The following is a 19,341-nucleotide window of genomic DNA, read 5'->3' on the forward strand; positions in this document are numbered from 1 at the left end:
CAAAGTATAAATATGCAGCAATTAGCAGCTTTCTGTACTATAAACAGTACAAGGAAGCCAACTTTGTCGGGTGACTGTAGGAAAATGTATTTGGTTCACCTTCGTAATGTTCTAGAGAGTACGATTACAAATAAAAACAACTCACAATATATAAACACAGTTTTGCACAGTATTAAATTACACGTCAACGATCAGTGTGAACCTACTGTAGTTGTTTCGTGTATAAAAGGAACACTTCAAAGACTTTACAATCCACAATGTCGATAAAAAAGGCTCAATTATAAAATCCTTTTGTTGCATTTCATCCGAAGGGCTTATTACTGGAGATTTTATTACTTAATTGCCCTTCTATAGCGTTGTTCTGGCATTTATGTACAAAAAGCATGATTTTCATGGCTATAATTACCGCAGTAAGACATAGAAAGAGTTTATTGTTACATGCAGCATTTGAAAATCACCCATGCAATGTAACTTGAACTACCATTTTTTACCACGCTGTAGTTTGTTCTTTTATCCCAATTAAAATAGATATTAAGTATTAACAATAAAAAAGTGTATACAAAACATGGTAGATTTCTAAAGGTAATGAAACGATAGAGACAACAATTTTATTTAGCGAACCGAGCATTGAGTTTAATTTGATTCAATTGTGGAACCGATCGGTCTTATTTTATGTTGTTATTAGGTCACCCATCTTTCTTTATCCAAACAATTACAAAATTAAGGTCTCTGTCCGTCTTCCCAAATGCAAAAATACCTGCACCAAATTAAATTGGACTTTTACGGAAATATATTCTACTAGTAAATGTACAACATCTCAACATTCTAAAAATATTAAGACTAATGATAAATTCAGATCCAGCACCTGAATTTATAAGAGGGAAAAGATGATTGCAAATAACCTAAAACATTCCCTACTATTTTAGCAATACTGTATATTAGTCACTGAAGCTTTAGACAGTTTTTTTGCACCATACGACGTAAAATTCATCCAATAATGTCTTAACGTCACTTAACAGCAAGTTGGTATAAATAAATATACTCTGATGCCACTATCGTAACATTGTTTGTGGATTATATGCTACCAATCCACAAACAATGTTACGATAGTGGCATTGAACATGGCATTCATTGATCAAATCCAAGTTTCGGTTATGCAATTTTGTATTAAACAACCTCGGTAACGATTACGAAATCCGAGCTCGGTCTTAAAATATTTATTTACAATGATTCTTTTAAGGGTATAAGTAATAGAAAGCTAATTAAAATACGACCTACGACACTCTATCAACCTCCAGGCGTTCAAAATTGCTACAGGCGTTATTTTGTCCCCAGGGAAGCAAATAAATTAATGGAATTATAATATGACACATCTAACTAACTGTGTGTGGTATGAAAATAATGTTAGAAGTGGTACTGACAATGGATTATGATAAACCTTTTTTTGTTCACTAGAACTCCCTTAAGGTAAGGGCATCGTAATGAACAACAATTTGAGACATCTATGAACAGATTGTTTTTCTCAACCAGAGGCTTATAATATCTCAAAGTTGCTTAGTTGTGTAAAGTAATGAAATAAGTTCCAAAACACCAAACTGACCAATGCTAACATAGTGCATTAATGGATTCTTGTCGAAGATTTAAATTGGGAGTAAAGTTAAGGCCAACGATCCTAAACAGCTTCTATAAAGTTAGCAATCAGTCGAATATTCTAGTGTCTTTGGATTCTTAGCAAGAAATGGAATGGGAAGCAAGGTAAAAGACAGCGATCCAAAACATCTAAAAAGTCAACAACCTGTCATCCTGGAGACGGCTTCAGACTGTTTTTTGCGCCACGGGGCGGATGTCCAAGGACGTGGAAGGGAGCTGTGCTGCCACCTGTCGGCCGTCGACCGTACTTCACCGGAGTCCCGTCAGTTGGTGTCTGTGTCTTGAAGTGATTGTGTCTAGTGCCTCCAGACTGTGGATTAACTTTTACCTCAGGTATTGTTGTTGACACTAGCTCGTCATGCACGTTCATCTAGATTGGAATTAAAATGTTTTGGTTGTATTTTCTCACTGCGTTCTGAAACTGTTCCGAAACATTGGAGGAACCGGTTGCGAAAACTGGTTTTTGTTTTGGTTTGTTTGCTATAAGTTTCTTTTACAATTGTAGTTTGGGTTTTGGGATGTGAAAAAAATATTGCACAAATGAGGAACGAGAAAGTTTCCTTCGATAGATAATGTTTTCAAAATTTAAGATCGAGAGCTATCCGGTTCGAGGGACTAAATGTTAAGTTAAGCAGATAAAACTTGTTTGGAAATCAATAAACTAATAATGACACGATGACAAACACCCGTATTTTTAATAACAACTACATCGATAGACTGTGGTTATCTCAATAAATAAATAACCCGTAGGGTTGGGGTCAATAGCCATCCGGCTCGAAGGACCAACTTCTATATTGGGCCTTTAAACAATTGTATGGAGGACAAAAAAAGTCGTGACATGATTTAATGAAACTGTAATTGTAATAAATTATACGCATTTATTAATTTTTGGATAATCTAAAAAAAAATAGCCTCCTGAAGGACCAGTGCAACGCTAAGGCGATCAGATAAAAATATTCATTAATAAGAACTGAAAAACACAAATATTACAAATAAAATATAATTTTAAAAGACGAAATGTTGATACATGAGGAAATGACAAGCAAATCAAATATTGTGCCTTTGAACAATTGTTGTACGGAGAACAAGTCGTGACATGATAAAAAAAAACTAATTGTATTCAACACCTTTATTAATTCTTGGATAATCTAAAAATACAAAACGTTCATACATGTGGAAATGAGAAGAAAAACAAATGTCATAATTAAATTATGCATACAAAGTAAAGAAGCAATTGCACATCTCATTATGTCAAAAATATTGAATTTAATATAATAATTTTACATTCACTTTAAAGAAGTTCCTCGACTCTAGAAATTGAAATAGTTGGTGATTAAACATTTAAAATTAATTTTTACCCTCCAGCAGACCATTCATAAAAAGTTAGTAAAACATTAGAGACTAGAAATTCTCTAAACACCTATTTTCGTCGATTTTCCAGGAACTCGTGTCGCTATAATATCCTAGAAAATTCCAGGGCACTTATCCCTCCTGTCGACTCTTATCTTAACATCTCCGCTGCTTACACCTGACTGCTGAGGCTCCGGTATTTCCTTGATAACAATCTAAGTGGATGGTTGGATATAAACGTCATTCTATATATTCCAAAACTAACAGCTCCCATTTTCATCGTGGTTAAGAATCTAAGCGTCTATTCATTAATCCCTATATGGGAAATCAGCTAAAATAACTAATATTTGATAATGTGAAAAAATCTATTCATAACCTATAGCAAATCCATGTTGAAATTTTATGAGTATAGCAGCCCATTATTTTGTTTAATGTAAAACACTAATACCTAGGTAATATAGGAATACGTACAGTCAAGAGAAATTGTATATTTTGTAACATGACGCCGTTAGTAAACTTATACAAATTTAGGAGTAGTTAAGTCTTTATTGAAACGTGCAGTTTAATTTTCTGTGTTGATCTTAAATGTAATCATAATAAATAAATAATACTGCTATACTACGTAATAAGCAATGTTATTAAATAATTTCTGTGTTTCACATTAACTTTATGTACGAGGGAAATAAATTGGTAAAGGTATGAAAAGATAAGGAAAACAGTTAAGAATGTTTAAGGTTTTAGAAACTCTTTCTTTCTTGTCGTGTGTGTCTCAATATACTGCAATCCACCTATTCTTTTGTGTATGATATAACAATAGAGAAATCTGATTCGTCTCAAAATATATGAATCAATTTTAACCCCTCCTAAATCGAAACTAATAGTTCAATGTGGTATTAACCATTCAATAACTGGCTTTTATTACCGATAACATCTCACCATTTGCTTTTTCACAAAAGCCATGTCTATGCTTTTAGATGGGTTAAGATTTGTTAACACATCAAACAAAAATGTTGTACTATATAATATTTAAATTGTCTTTAAATATAGATTAATGTACACTAAGAATATTTTCAATATAAAAATAAAATTAGACTACACCAATCTCTTTCAACTAAGACTAGACTAGATCAAGATTTCCACTTCATTTACTATCAACGACTGATTTCCTTTATCAACTCAGGATGGGAAATTGAGTTTATGCATACCGGAACAGTCTAACGATCACTTCCTCGTTTTATCGTTGATGCATCCACGTAAGCCCGTTGGTCGTTTGTCGTTTATCGTTTATCGTGGAGCGATCGACAGCATTACGATTATCCAGTCCATTTAGCGATCCAATTACCGAATACTTCTTCAGAATTCACCTTCTCAAGTACAGTAATAAAATCGAGATGTAAATAGTGCTATGTTCCGTTTACTAGTTGAAGAAAAGTATATAAGTGTGTTTAGTTAAAGAGTTTATAATCCATCCTGCTTTAGTTTTCGTAAAGAGCTTAGTTTCATAAATGCCCAACAAAAATGCCCTTTTGTCATAAAGGAACAGATGTTGTAACTAGCAAATCAGTTTTGAACCAGAATTTTGAAAATATGATTATTGTCAATGCAAATGTTTATTTACATAGAGGTATACAACATGATATAGTTACAGTAGGTTACATAAAGGCTTAAAAAATCTGATAGACACAGACTGATACTTAGATATGTGCTTATTTTTTATTAGTTTATGTAAATAATCATCTATAAATCACTTGCGTAACATATTATCTTTTCAAAAGATAAAAAGTTGAAAATGATTAACACATTCAATAAAAAATGGAAAATGTCAAAAATAACAAAACATAACTCATCGTTGAAGAAAGTTAAGTTTTGTAGCACAATCTAAAATGGAATACTTGTATACTTTTATTGTAACACAAAAAAGGAGAAAAAAACTAGTTATTACAACTTATTTTTAATGATTCGAGGAAGTGTCGTTAGAAACACAAAATGGAAGCAAATACTTCGAAATGATAAGTTTAGTTCTTAAATAAAAAAAAATTTCATGTTGTGTTTCGAATAAATTATTATGTTTCGATATAATTTTGAAAGAAAACTGCAAATAATTGTATAATTTGTAGACAAAATAAAATAAAATAAAATGTTACAAAAGTTATTATTTAAAAATATTTGGTCCCAAAAAAGGTTCTAAATATCGGCACGGTTAAAAAAAAACAATTATAATCAAAGTTATAAATCGGATAAACGTAGTTGAAAATTCTCCTCATAACATTCGATAGTTAATATCTGAGATCGGTAAAGTTCGGATCCGATATAAGTTAGACAATTATTCTACACTGACTCGATTAAAGTCTTCACTCGTTCGAGAGTTAGAAACTACCGAAGGTAATTTAATTAGATATAATCTGCTGCCGTTATAGTTCCTTCTTTGGTGGATTGACTCTAATACTTTTCAACTAGAGATAACTTCTAGTTTGTCTACTTTTGTCCTGTCATCAAAGATATTGTTTCAAACAAGTTTATAATTAGTGTTTTATCACCTGAACTTTTACTTTATTGTCTATGAGAATTGTATTTTTCAACAAAATAAACTATTTGTACGCAATATGAACGATTTTATGTTGTGTCAGTAAGATTTTACGTATTTTTTACAAATAACCCACTTTCCAAAGTTTTGCTTGTTAACTTAGGGACACTATGTATATTTTTAAATGTTAACAACTACAACTACAATACTACAATGATAGGCACAAAAGTCAAAACTCATAAACCTAGCAGTCTTTTCAAATGAACTTGTACCTCCGATCACGAGGAAACCACAAGGATACAAAGGATTGTATAGACTGTCAGCCGTGCTTCGGTTACCATAGGTTGTGGCGCACACCACTGGGAGCGCCGTGTAGTTACGTAGCGCGTACGCCGTAACTACATGGTACTCCCAGCGGTGTACGCAAGAACCTATAGTAACCGCTTCACGGCTGATGGTCTGCTTTAATTCTTTTTGTCTATGTTACCTAGCCTACATGTACCTTAACAATATCTTTTGTCCCAACTCCGATCCTAGGACGCTATTTCAAGCTCGAAACTTGTTTACACATTACTTCAGGCTAGTCCTAAAGGGTGGCATTATCACTTAGATAAACACAGGTGATTGGCGGGATTTGAACCCGGTACCTTAGGCTCCGAAGCCCCGAGCTCTACCACTAGACCAGCTCGCTTCCCACTTCTACAATAATACAAACATACTTTATTTATAGCTCAATAAATTTCTCCAATGGATTGTTCCAGGTCATTCCTCTCCAGCTAATCCTTCCGCGATGAGTCAGTTACGTAATTCTAAATCGTGCTTCAAGGCCTCTGTTTACAGGAGCTCTGGCACGTAGCGTTGAGCAAAGGAGGAATTAAAACGGACAACATTGATGCGATGTAATAACCAAGTAATATTATAAAACCACTCATTGCTTCCGCGTCTCGTAAATATGAAAACGTTGCAAGGAAAAGACGGAGATCAAGGCTGTAACTACTTTGTTCCTTGGTGAAGGAGTTACTACGATTCTTATAGTTGGTGGAACGTAAAATATAATTGTTATCAGTCATAATATTTTACTACGTCTGTAAAATGTTCTATTTCAATTTTATTTGAATTAAAAACGAGAGACTTTGAGTGAAACCTGACAATAACATTCTTTAGTACAGAGCCTTGTTTGTTTAAGGCTGTAACTATTTTTTTGTAGTTAAAGTATTTTCTTTAAATAATAGTTACTAAAACGGGAAAAGATTATTGGTATAAGTTTTGATATCTCGATAAATCTGTAATTATTGTACTTAATTTGTATTTTATTCAGTGAGCGGAAGATTTCATTTAAAATTTGACAATAACATTCTTATGAACAGCGTAATACGTTTAGTTATGTTCGTTATTGGGAATATACAGTATAAGCCTCTTAGCTCCACCAATATTAATCAATGATCAAGCTATATGTTTACAAGTACATGATATAAAGTAAGTATGCCATTAAAAAAGTACCTAACTAAAATTAGTCCTGGTTAAAAAAGGAATGTTTTTAGACGAAGCTCCTCAATAGCTCAAGAGTGTATTGAAAAAGATAGCATGAAAAAATTAACATGATCCAAGGTAAGATATTTTTGTGAATTGCTTAAATTTTTTGACTGGCCGGGTAGCTTTGGTTAAAGCTGTTGGCCTAACAATCATAAGGTCGCCGGTTAGATCCTGAGAGAAGGCAGTAGCTTTTTGAAGATTCTAAATCGAACCCAGCTGTTCCTGATCATTATTAAGTAAATGATCCTGACTTATGAACAATAACAACTTAGTCAGTAACAAAGCTACACGGATAATTTCACACTCTTCTAAACTCACCCTTCACTCATATTTGCGTTAAAACCGGAGCCAGCTGTTCCTGATCATTGGGCTTGAAACAAATTATCTGACTGATCCAGCTGACAAACAAAGCTACACAGATCATCTCACACCCTTCCACAATCATCCTTCACTCATATTTGGGTTAAAATACGCACCTACATGGCATTTCCATCTAAAAAAAAATAGATAGTTGATATGAAAAAGTAGAAACCAAAGGTACAAACAAAATCTAAAAAATATGCTTGATAGATAATACAAGTGTAAATCAACCAAACTTTTACTCACGTCGCGAATGACCCAGAAAGCTGCAAGGTTCCTTGAGCATCAGGTATGTGTTCTAATGAGGTAGCAGGGAATGCAGCCAGAGGCTCAATATAATTAACACGTGAAGGCCCGTTATCCTTCCACGCCTTCACCTACTGGGAAGCTTGACTATAGATTAACAGATAAAGAGTCAGTGGCTCAATAGGTAATGCACGTAGTAACTTCCCAGCTGTACAGCCATGTTTAATCTTGACCCAGCTGTTCCTGATCATTGGGCTTTAAATAAATGATCCTGACTAATGAAACCGCTGATCCTAGTCAGTAACAAAGCTACACAGGTCATCACACACTCATCCTTCACTCATATTTGGGTTAAAATACGCACCTAGGTGGCGTCCCCATCTCAACGATTGATTGATTATTGATGACTATTTTAAGCATAATACCTGCACCAACATCCTAGGACGCTAGTTTCTAGCCGGGACTGTTTACACATTACTTCAGACTAGTCATAGACTAAAAACCGTTAGGGTCGTGGTATGATCAGATGGACAAAATCCATTGGTGATTGGCTAGATTTGAACCCAGGACTTAAAAGGCTCTGAAGCCCCCCTCTAACACTACACCAGTTCGTTCCTATATACATAGTAATACCGTAATACGATTCAATACGATTTATTGCAGTCATTAAAAAACATCTTTTTCAATAGACATTTTAAATTACAACGTAAGTACAGTAAATAAAAACATTATCATAAATCGGCAATAAATTACAATATATGCAATGTCTTATTTTAATTCCAAACACGATGAGTCACTATTAAAAAAGTCCTCTTGAGTGAGAAATGCTTTTTATTTTAAAAGTTCAGTATTTTTTCTTTTAAAATGTTTTAAAGACAGCATTGATTTTGACTGCTTTTTACCTATTGTAATTTTCATAGATTTAAGCTTAAACAAATTAAATAGAATGTCTTTAGCTTTGCTGCAGGGAGGTATTTACTTTTAATGTTTTTCTTGTGATTTACAATCTAAAATTCTTTACATAGGTTGACTACCTTACTTATTTTTTTTTTTATTGAGATACCGACGGATAATTAATTAAAAGAAATGGTCGCTAAAGGAAGATCCAGAGAGCAAAACAACGATCTTTGTTGAAAAGTAAACTTGACCAATAATGCCTTGAGTGGGGAACTAGAGGGGTAAGTTGGCGTTTGGGAAATCAAAAAGAAAGTGTTATTTACTTTAGAGGAAAGGTGGCGTTTGGAGAGTGATTCTGTTATTTGAGAAAATATATCTGGTGTTTAAATTATATTTATATTTCGGAAAACAATATTTGTTTACCATAAAAGATTATTTAATAGACTTTTTTACATTTGTACTGCTTAAAATACATGAGTTTAAAGTAAATATATTTAGCCATTGGACAAAAGGAATCAACCAAGTTTGGGAGATCAGATGTAAGTTTTCCGGACTTTTTTTATAATTTAATTTCTAATACACTCAAGGATTAATTTAATTCTTGCAAAATTAATTCATCATTTTATTTAGGGTTGCAATACACCCAGTTACCCAGCTTTTCCCTAAGTTATTATTTATATTGTAATATAGAATTTAATTCTTATCAGTTTACTATGTAAGTTAAAGGCGAAATCTTTTTTGAAATAATCCAGTCTTTAAAAATTACGTTTCTTAAAATAAGTGCAGTAGTAAGCTATATAACTTATCGATGATCTAACTTAACATACAACTAACAAACAGTTCATAGGGACTAGAGTGTCGCAGTATTTTTTACCTGAGCCACTTTGAAGTGGTTTTGGTATCTTTTTGTTTTTACTACTAATGAACATAAATTTAGGGATTTTATAATATTGAAGTCCTGAATCGAAGCTGTGCCTAACCTTTCAACAGCAAATCTTAACATAAACCCTTAATTTCAAATCATTACGATCCTTAAATGAGTTCAACTTTTAAAACTTTGTTTCGTAACTCCTTACGAAGAGAAATTAATACAGCCAAGTCTAAGATATATTAAGAAGAATAAGATTATTAAATCTTCATCTTGGGAGTTTAAAATAGCGCGCTCAACAAGTCTTGAGTTTCAAGTTTCTCATAAAAGACGAGTCCTAACTCAAGACTTTATTTCAGCAGATCTTGATATTGAATTTTTACTCAAGTGTTGGTTGATTAAATTCAAACCGCTCAGCGAAAACCGATACTTTGTGGAACTGTACATACTTGGCGCCAGCAGCCCAGAAACTGCTTCAATTTGATGTTTGTTGTTTCTCTTACGATATTTGGACGCAGTAATTAAAATGTTTTGAATCTTCGTTGGTCCATGTAGGCTGTTCTTATATTTTAGAAACCAATTCAAGTGTTTTCTAAATAATTAAATGTATAAAAAAACCACTAGTACAAAACCACATGATTTCAAATTCCTGAATTGTGAAAATAACTATAACAATTTTATGAAACCTACGATTTGCGATAGCAAATTATCATATCATCTTGTAAATATCTTAAACTTTTTATTTTGACTTGAATTTCAGATTAGGCTTATATCTTTGTTGATCTAATCAATTTTTATTATGCCTTTTACACGGCACAAGTTTTATTATAATCCAAAACCGGTTTTCTGTTACCTTTTCTTCCATAATTGCACAACAAACATATAAAGAAACTATTTATTTTGCAGTTTTTAATAATTAAAATAATATGTATTAACAAACTTAAATAAAGACATTTTCTACGGATTTTGTGTAATCGGATGTTGTTTTGTGGTTTCTAGATATTTATTGCTTTTATTTTTCATACAAACCTATTAAAGTAATTGATTTATAGATAGTGTTTTTAACAATTTCTTTAAATTCACAGGTGAAAACCTATATCATAGTGTATACATGTTTGTATAACTTTGTTATAGTCATTTTTGCCATCAAACATATCGTAATTTACTACAACGAATTTATAAATCAAACAATTCACCTATCAGTAAGTTGTGTATTTCATAATCTGCAATCGTTTGAATAAAAAAATAAAATAGAGTAAAAACAAAACAGAAAAATAAAAATTTAGGAGGGAAATTGGCTTTGTAAGGGCCATCTTATCTTTTGCCCTTGGCAGAAAATATGTTGATAAAATCAGAAATCAGTGGTAAAAGTGGTAAACAAACATATCAACCAAGTTCACTACCACCATCACATACTGTGGTCATTCTAGGAACTATTAGATAACTAAGTTTGCCTTTACTAATGGCTCAATTACAGTTCATTGTCTTAATTGAACATCTATTACAAATTAACTAAGGTAGGATAGATCAAAAATAGGTTCTCGTTTGTTGATTATTTATCGTTATGGAACAGATAAAAACACTTAAACAACCTAAATAACTATTAATTTTAATTCATTACATTCAAAAAGTAAAGTAAAACACCTAAAAATTTACCTAAAATTTATGGAATAAAATTTGATTGATATATTAAAGTTGCCTGACGTTAAAACGAATCAAAATAAGTTTTGTCTGGGTAAGATATTTTATTAACGATATCTAAAGTCAAGCCTCAATTCTTTACTATAAATTATGTACATCCTAAACTTAAATCTACATAATGAACCTACATATAGAACCATAAAATATGATAAGATTCAATGCACACTCGTATTAAGATATAAGCTATTATCAAATCGAATGAATAGTTGAATGTTTAAATTTTGTTCTAGATTATAACGATAAATTTAAAAAAAGTACAAATAGGCTTGAAAGTTTATAGTTTACTTTATTAATTATGAAAACGTCACAAGAGTAAAGAAAGCCTTTGCAGACATTTTCTTTGAATTAGTTTCTCTTTGAAACACACTTTTAAACTCAGCATCACGTAGGTAGACTAAAGTTACATAATTTTCATCTAACTTAAAGAATTTCATTATTTTCGACGTAGGGCTATCGTATATAATACATTAATAAACAACTTCATTTAAATTCCTTTCGTCTTATAACATTACAAGATCCAAAGAAACAAAATCCCTAGAGCCATAAGTACTTATACAAAATGAATTCCTAAGTGTTTTCAAATGTATATACTAATAATAGACCCCTTACGGTTAATTACATACAAATTTCAAACATAGCAAGGCAACAATTTTAAATAATTAAATATTGTATGTTTAGCCGAGTGGTTATAGGTCGCAAATCTGAAGGTCGCTGTTTCAAATGTAAGCGAGATCGTTTCCAGACCCAGATGTCATTTGTTATTGGGCTATGAATAATTAATGATCTGACAAAAAGGTCGACGTTAGATAGTAACAAGACCAGGGTTTTGACCGTTCCCTTTCATAAGGTAAAAAATGCCACTGGTGTATAAATAAACAAAATAAATATAAAAAAAAACATAAAAGAAATAACCGCGCAGCTTTTGTCTTAAAGCATCAAAATGGAATATTTTTTTGTTACAAAACGTTAAACGAGTATATTCTTGGAACCTCTTCACGTTTTTAATTGCTTTGACTCAACAATATCAAGCTTGTTGTGTAATTTAAATAACAATTCAGACACAAAGTAATTATAGAGTTGTTGATTGAATTATGTTTACTCTTTAAATAAAAAATGCGTTATTATTTTATAAAACAATTTGTGTGCATTTGTATGTTTGTTAAGGGAGATTGGTCGTATTTTAGTCTTGAATCTATCCTTTTTACCTTCTACTAGCCTGATACTACTAACTACTGTTACAGCTAGCGTACCATCTAAGTTCTTGTTAATGTTTTCTTCAGTTCTGTAATCAATAGTCACATTGATACACCGAACTATTGCTGGTATAAATGACTGAATTCTAATAAGCTAATGTTTCAAGACTGTAAATAAAACATATGTTTTATTTAGGATATTATATTATTATGATCAGATGTAAACAAATATTGTTATTAGTGTTAGAGACTTCTTACAAAAGACATGTTCAAATAAAATGTTACCAATTTAGATCATTCCTAAGTATTATTATCACGAGAAGTATAGACGGTCGTGATACATGGCGCAGTCTGATGTAAACCTACAGATCCAACAGGAAATTGAAGAGAACAGACTTCAAAGAAATCAAATCCATGTCAAGCCTCCAGACAATTTTTCCTTCAATCCCTATGATTGGAGTGCGTGGAAGAAACACTTTGAAAGGTACAGGTCAGTCAGCGATCTACATAAAGCACCTGGGAAAAGGCAAGTTGACATTCTTTGCTACTGTATGGGGGATAAGGCTGAGGAAATATTTGATTCCTTTAATCTAAGCCCTGATGAGTTGGAAAATTATGAATTGATTATGGGAAAATTCGAAAACCATTTCGTTCCTAAAACAAACATAATTTATCAGCGTGCTAAATTTCTTAGACGAAAACAGGGATCCTCAGAGTCTGCTGAAAATTTCATCACAGACTTACATACTCTTGCAAAACCATGCAACTGGGGAGATTTAAGGGATGAAATGATTCTCATGCAACTTATCGTTGGAATGAATGATCAAAACCTTAGTGATCGCTTACAGTTACAAAGCTCACTAAAATTAGAAACTGCAGTTGATGCTCTTCGCAGTTCAGAGGCATTAGTTAGGCAAAAACTTGACCTAGCTGATCCCTCCGTTGATCGGGTAAAATTTACCACTCCTAAAAAGACTTTTTGTAAGAAAACAGTTTCTAATAACCATGGAAAATACAATCCAGAAAACCTATGTAAATGGTGTGGGAATACTCCATCCCATCGCCGAGGCTTGTGTCCTGCCAAAAATGTTCGGTGTAACAACTGTAAAGCAAACGGTCACTTTGCTAAAGTTTGTTCTAAGCAAAAGGTTAATGAAGTCAGTAGTGAACCACAGTTTGTTAATCAATATTGTACAAATTCATCAAATTCTGAAGAATTCATAGGTAAAATTACTGAAAACAGTGCTCTAAATCCTGAATCTTGGGAAATTGACCTCAGGTTTAATGATTCTGACATTATTAAGTTTAAAATCGATACTGGAGCAGACGTTTCAGTTTTGCCAGCTAATATAAAGCTAAACAAAAAAGTTCCATTACAACATACGTGTAAAAGACTTTCAGGACCGGATGGGACTCGCTGTACGAGGGATGGTAAATGTAAAGTTAGACTATAAGAACAAATATTGTTTTGAGCATTTTTATGTAGCAGAAAAATGTAAAACACCACTCCTAGGTAAACCAGCCATTGAAAAATTAAACCTTCTACAAGTTGTCCGAAGTGTGTCTTCAACTTCGACGAACTGGTACGAAAAATATCCATCTCTTTTCAGTGGTTTAGGTAAAATGAACGGAGCTTATGAAATTGAGCTAAAAATGGGAGCAAAGCCATTCTCAATTACAGTGCCTCGACGAATACCTCTACCATTATGGTCAAAAACCAAGGAAGAGATTCAAAGAATGGTAAATATGGAGGTCATAACTCCAGTAGACCATGCTACACCTTGGTGTTCTCCGATGGTCGTCGTACCAAAGAAAGACAGCGGTAACGTCCGGATATGTGTTGATCTTTCGAAACTAAACCAAAGTGTTCGGCGCCAGTTACATCCAATTCCAGGGATAGAATACACAATAGCACAGATCAAAGGAGCTACTGTGTTCTCTAAACTAGACGCCAATCACGGGTTTTGGCAAATACCTTTGGAAGAAAAATCACAAGATCTCACCACTTTTTTGACACCTTGGGGACGATTTAAGTTCAAGGTCCTCCCCTTTGGCATTACATCAGCTCCAGAGTATTTCCAGAAACGCATCCATGCTGCTCTTGGTGATCAAAGAAATGTAAAAGCTTACATTGATGATATCCTAATATGGGGAAGCACACAAGCCGAGCATGACAAGGTTTTGATGGAGGTTCTGGAAAAGCTTCAAAATGAAGGCATTACCTTGAATAAAGAGAAAACAGTCTTTTCAAAGCCAAAAATTAAGTTCCTTGGCTTTGAACTGACTGCTGATGGCATTTCTCTTGATCAGGATAGAGTTAAGGCTATTTCTGATATGGAGCCTCCAACTGATGTGAAAGGTGTACAAAGATATCTTGGAATGATCAATTTTAGTGGAAGATATATTCCAAATAGGTCTGAGATTTTGAAGCCTATTCACGAGCTACTCAACAAAAATAATGAATGAATATGGGACAAACCACAACAAAAAGCTTTCGATACTATCAAAAATCTTCTTACTACGGCTCCTCACTTAGCTTTCTATGACCCTAATCTTCAAACAATGATTTCATCTGATGCATCATCATTTGGTATCGGCGGAGTATTGTTGCAACGAGAAAAAAGTGGCACATTCAAACCAGTAAGCTACATATCACGTTCTCTCACTGATGCAGAAAGAAGATATTCCAACATAGAACTAGAAGCTCTGGGAATCGCCTGGGCATATGACAAGTTGAAAGACTACATAGTTGGTAAGGACATAATAATCGAGACAGATCATAAACCACTTTTGGAGATTTTGACGTCAAAAAACTTAGATGAATTAACTCCACGTCTACAGAGAATAAGACTAAGAATGATGCGTTACTCATACAATCTTGTGTATACTCCTGGAAAACACCTAATAACAGCTGACTGTCTTTCACGTAACCCTCTAAAGGACACTGAAAACTATGACTTAGAGGAGGAACTCACTTACTACGTGAGACAAGTCATTTCCAATGTTCCAACTACTGATGAAAACATACAGAAAATCCTACATTGTCAAAGACAAGATCCAATTTGTATGAAATTACGGAACTTAATCATTGATGGCTGGCCAGAAAAATCTGAAATTCCAGATCAATTAAAGACATTTTTCAACGTAAAGGAAGAACTTTCTGTTGCTGATGATCTTGTATTACGAGGAACAAGAATATATGTTCCAGAAGCATTGAGAGAAGAAATGCTAAAACGAATCCATGTAGGACACTTGGGAATAACAAAATGTAGACTCCGAGCCAGCAACAGTCTTTGGTGGCCAGGAATATCTCGTGAGATTGCAAAGATGACTTGAAAAGTACACCATCACGAGACAATGTGACAGAACAAAATTCAACAAGTGTCTGTACCAGAAGTCCAAAACCACAAGAGGAAAACTCAAGTTACAAGACTAGACACGGACGTCAAGTACATCCTCCAAGGAGACTCGACCTTTAAGGAGGGGGATGTTTCAAGACTGTAAATAAAACATATGTTTTATTTAGGATATTATATTATTATGATCAGATGTAAACAAATATTGTTATTAGTGTTAGAGACTTCTTACAAAAGACATGTTCAAATAAAATGTTACCAATTTAGATCATTCCTAAGTATTATTATCACGAGAAGTATAGACGGTCGTGATACAGCTAACTTGTTTGACCAAGTGAAACTAACTTATAGCAAGTGATAGCATATTTAATGTCATACCAAATGTTGCAGTAATAAACTAAGAGATAACATATGATTTTAGACTATGGTACACTGAGAGTGTAGGTCATCCAACTAAGCTCTTGTTTATTAAAATTATTGGCTACACTCAGTCCATATAAATGAAATGTCCACCTTAGTATCCGACATCAATGCTGGAACGAAGCTATTTAAAGGATGATCTGTTACAATAAAAGAATGGGCTACACTTATTCGAACCCACAACATCGCTGCCTTAGTGTAAATTACCGTACAAAACTTTAGCCTAATAAAAATAATTCGCCCGGATAGAGTGTTTATTTCGAATAAGTATAATAATACATTTGCATTGTTTTTCACCAATTAGCAACACGCCTTTATTTTCCTAAATAAAAGTAAAGCAATTAATGTAAAAATACACTAGTTAAGTTACTAATTTGGACTCAGATAAAAAGAAAATTTATGTTGTTAATAAATTAAAATTTTAAATAACAAATGCACCTTGCCAATTCAGAATATTTTAAAACGTAGCAACTCTACTTAAATATTTATTTCCACTTTGATAAACTCTACTTGAATGTAAACAAGATGTAGAATGTAAACAAACAAATCACAGGATTTCGGATCGTGGTCGTTCCAGGAATTCATGTTGGGGTACTTTTGACCTTGTTTTCATAATACTTTTATAGTTTTTATGGATAAACGCTTGACTACGAAATCATATCTCATATGCAGGACACATTTTCATTTTTACATATAATTCAAATCCAAATTTGCACTTTGAATTACTATTTTTTCTCAGTTAATGTTAGGTAAAAAGTGTTATTAACTTTTAAAAAGTGTTCAGTTGTATTTTAAACAGCTTTGTTTTATAGTTTACTGTTAAAATTATGGCTCTAATCATACAAAACCATTTAAGTAAAACAACAAAAAAGTAAAATAAAGTAAAGTAATTTAAAAAAAAGTAAAATTAGTCTATGCAAAAAATATATTCTCTTTACGAATTCATATTTTATTCTTTAGTTTATATTTGAGATAGGGTATAATTAAAATATATTCTATGGATCGAAATTTGCTTTTAAGTAAAGATCGTTCAAATATTTATATTTATTGAAAACCTATTGTCTGAAACTAAGCTTCCATTTTTTGTTTAGAAAAAACAATTAAATTTTGATTGTAAATATATTAATACTAGCTTGTCTTATAACAATCCGTTTACAAATATTATACTATTTAATTATATTTAGTTACATTACTTCATCAATGGTTCTCATCAAAGGGCGTAGAGAGTGGATTGATGCTCCTAGATAACTAGGTTACCACGAAAAAAATCTTCAAACAAACCACGACAAAATAAGTGTCAGTTATTTTACTTCTTTCAAAATTTTACTTGTCACAAAACAATTTTGAAGTTCAAGTCTACCTTCAAGTGTCACTTATTGGTTTAAATATTACTTCATTGTTTTCAAAAGGTTTCACTTCAAGGGAATTACTATAATTTTCATAAATTTTCCTTTTTCCTTTAATTTATGTATTTTTTAGATGAAAAGTATTTTAGTGCTGCGACGCAGGGTAAGATTTTTAACATACTATACATACAGTATAGTTATTTCTTCTATAATTATTTCTAACAAAACCTCAGTGAATAGGGAAGTTATAAGTTATGCCACAAACCTAGCTTTTATTCAAATGCGTTACAATATAATTTTTTGCACGAGCCTAAATAATAGAGATGTAAATAGAGCAACAGTTTCGTCACACCAATGAATTATTGATTATGTTCATCGGGTTTCCCTACATATATTGAAGACAGCACGGAAACAATATTTCAATATTTACAAACTCAAAACAGTTTCAAGGCTGAATCAGTGGATCTTGATTGACTTTAAATTGAATCTGAAAACTTTGTTCATTTCCGTAGAAACCTACTCGAATGAAGTTGAAGTGTTTACAAATATATTTCATTATAAGAAAACTAAATATGTTCTATTAAATTAAAAGTTTCATAAAAAAAAAACAGAATTAAAATATACGGTAGTTGGTGTTTTTCAGATCGATTACATATTGAAATGAATTATGTGTTCTTTTTAATCGTATACTATCTTATGTTCTGAACTATAATGTAGGGAAACTGTATTAGTTTGAAACTGTTGAATGTTAATATACAATAGTATTTGTATAACCTTTACAGTGTCCAAGGTATATAATCCATCCAGAGGCAAAGAGCAATAACTTATTGTTAGCTCAAGGGATCAACATATCGAAAATTGAAAGCCTGTTTACTTATCTTGATTGTTTGTTTTCTTAGATTACCATTTATATTCTTAATGCAGGTAAAAATAATTGATACATAAAACATAAATGAGTTTGCAATAGCTTTAAAAACTAAACAAGGCGTTTCAAAAAGAGGTACAAAAGCAAACAGATGTATTTCCTGTTTGCGTTGATTAACACAGCTTTTAATGCCAATAATGGGAAGATAATTTATAAATTTCCTTGAATACTTGATCAACTGTAACAGACTCGTTTAAATAGCTAAAATCAAACCAGAAATGCGTTCTGTATGAAGGAGATGGCACAAACTGTATGCGTGTTTAATGTTCAAATCAATTATAAAAAGGAAAAAGAATGGGGTTTTCTCGTGCAGGTAAGAAAGTGACACACATTTGGCTGGTAATGACGCCAGTTTGAGCAAAATACAACCTACAAAACACCGTTTATTCCTCACAATTAACTTAATATCTTTGGAAAAACTAAACCTTATAAAAAAAAATTGAAAACATGTTCTTCCCATGTATGACATTAACACCTGTTTTAATTAACAACAACCACTCAAATTATTAATTTAGCACAATTTTTTAAACGCATGTATAGGTAAAACTACAAAGGAAGATTTAAGAAAGATTTAACTTAAAATATTATCAATTATTTGAGATGAAGAACCTAGGTGCGTATTTTTACCAAATTTGTGAAGGATAAGTGTAGAAGGGTGTAAGATGATCTGTGTAGCTTTGTTACTGACTAAGATCAGCTGTTTCATCAGCCACAATCATGCATTTAAAGCCCAATGGTCAGAAACAGCTGGGTCCAGTTTCGAACCATCAAAAATCTAACGTTTTTCAGGATTAAACCGGAGATCTTTTGATTGTTTTTTAAATAAGAACACCTCATACTTTTTAATAAGGTAAGATCACAGCTTGTAGAAGTACGAGGCAAACACGTTAAAGATAACAGTACCTAAGGTAAATTGTGTACATTGTACATATGACAATATTGTCAAGATAGCTTAGAGGCACTTGTGTTATA

General features: G+C 32.5%; 1 protein-coding gene across 1 annotated transcript in view; it reads left to right on the top strand.

Annotated features, from left to right (window-relative positions):
• The first annotated feature begins 1,912 nt into the window (after positions 1-1,912).
• Positions 1,913-19,341, top strand: part of LOC128985867 (glutaredoxin domain-containing cysteine-rich protein CG31559-like) — a 195,672-nt gene continuing 178,243 nt past the window's right edge. The window contains 1 exon segment of the mRNA XM_054405818.1: positions 1,913-1,983. The gene's annotated coding sequence lies outside the window, so the exon portion shown is untranslated.

Source organism: Macrosteles quadrilineatus, unplaced genomic scaffold (assembly GCF_028750875.1).
Source record: "Macrosteles quadrilineatus isolate MER2022 unplaced genomic scaffold, UCM_ALF_1.0 Scaffold_2__2_contigs__length_208266976, whole genome shotgun sequence".
Lineage (NCBI taxonomy): Eukaryota > Metazoa > Arthropoda > Insecta > Hemiptera > Cicadellidae > Macrosteles > Macrosteles quadrilineatus.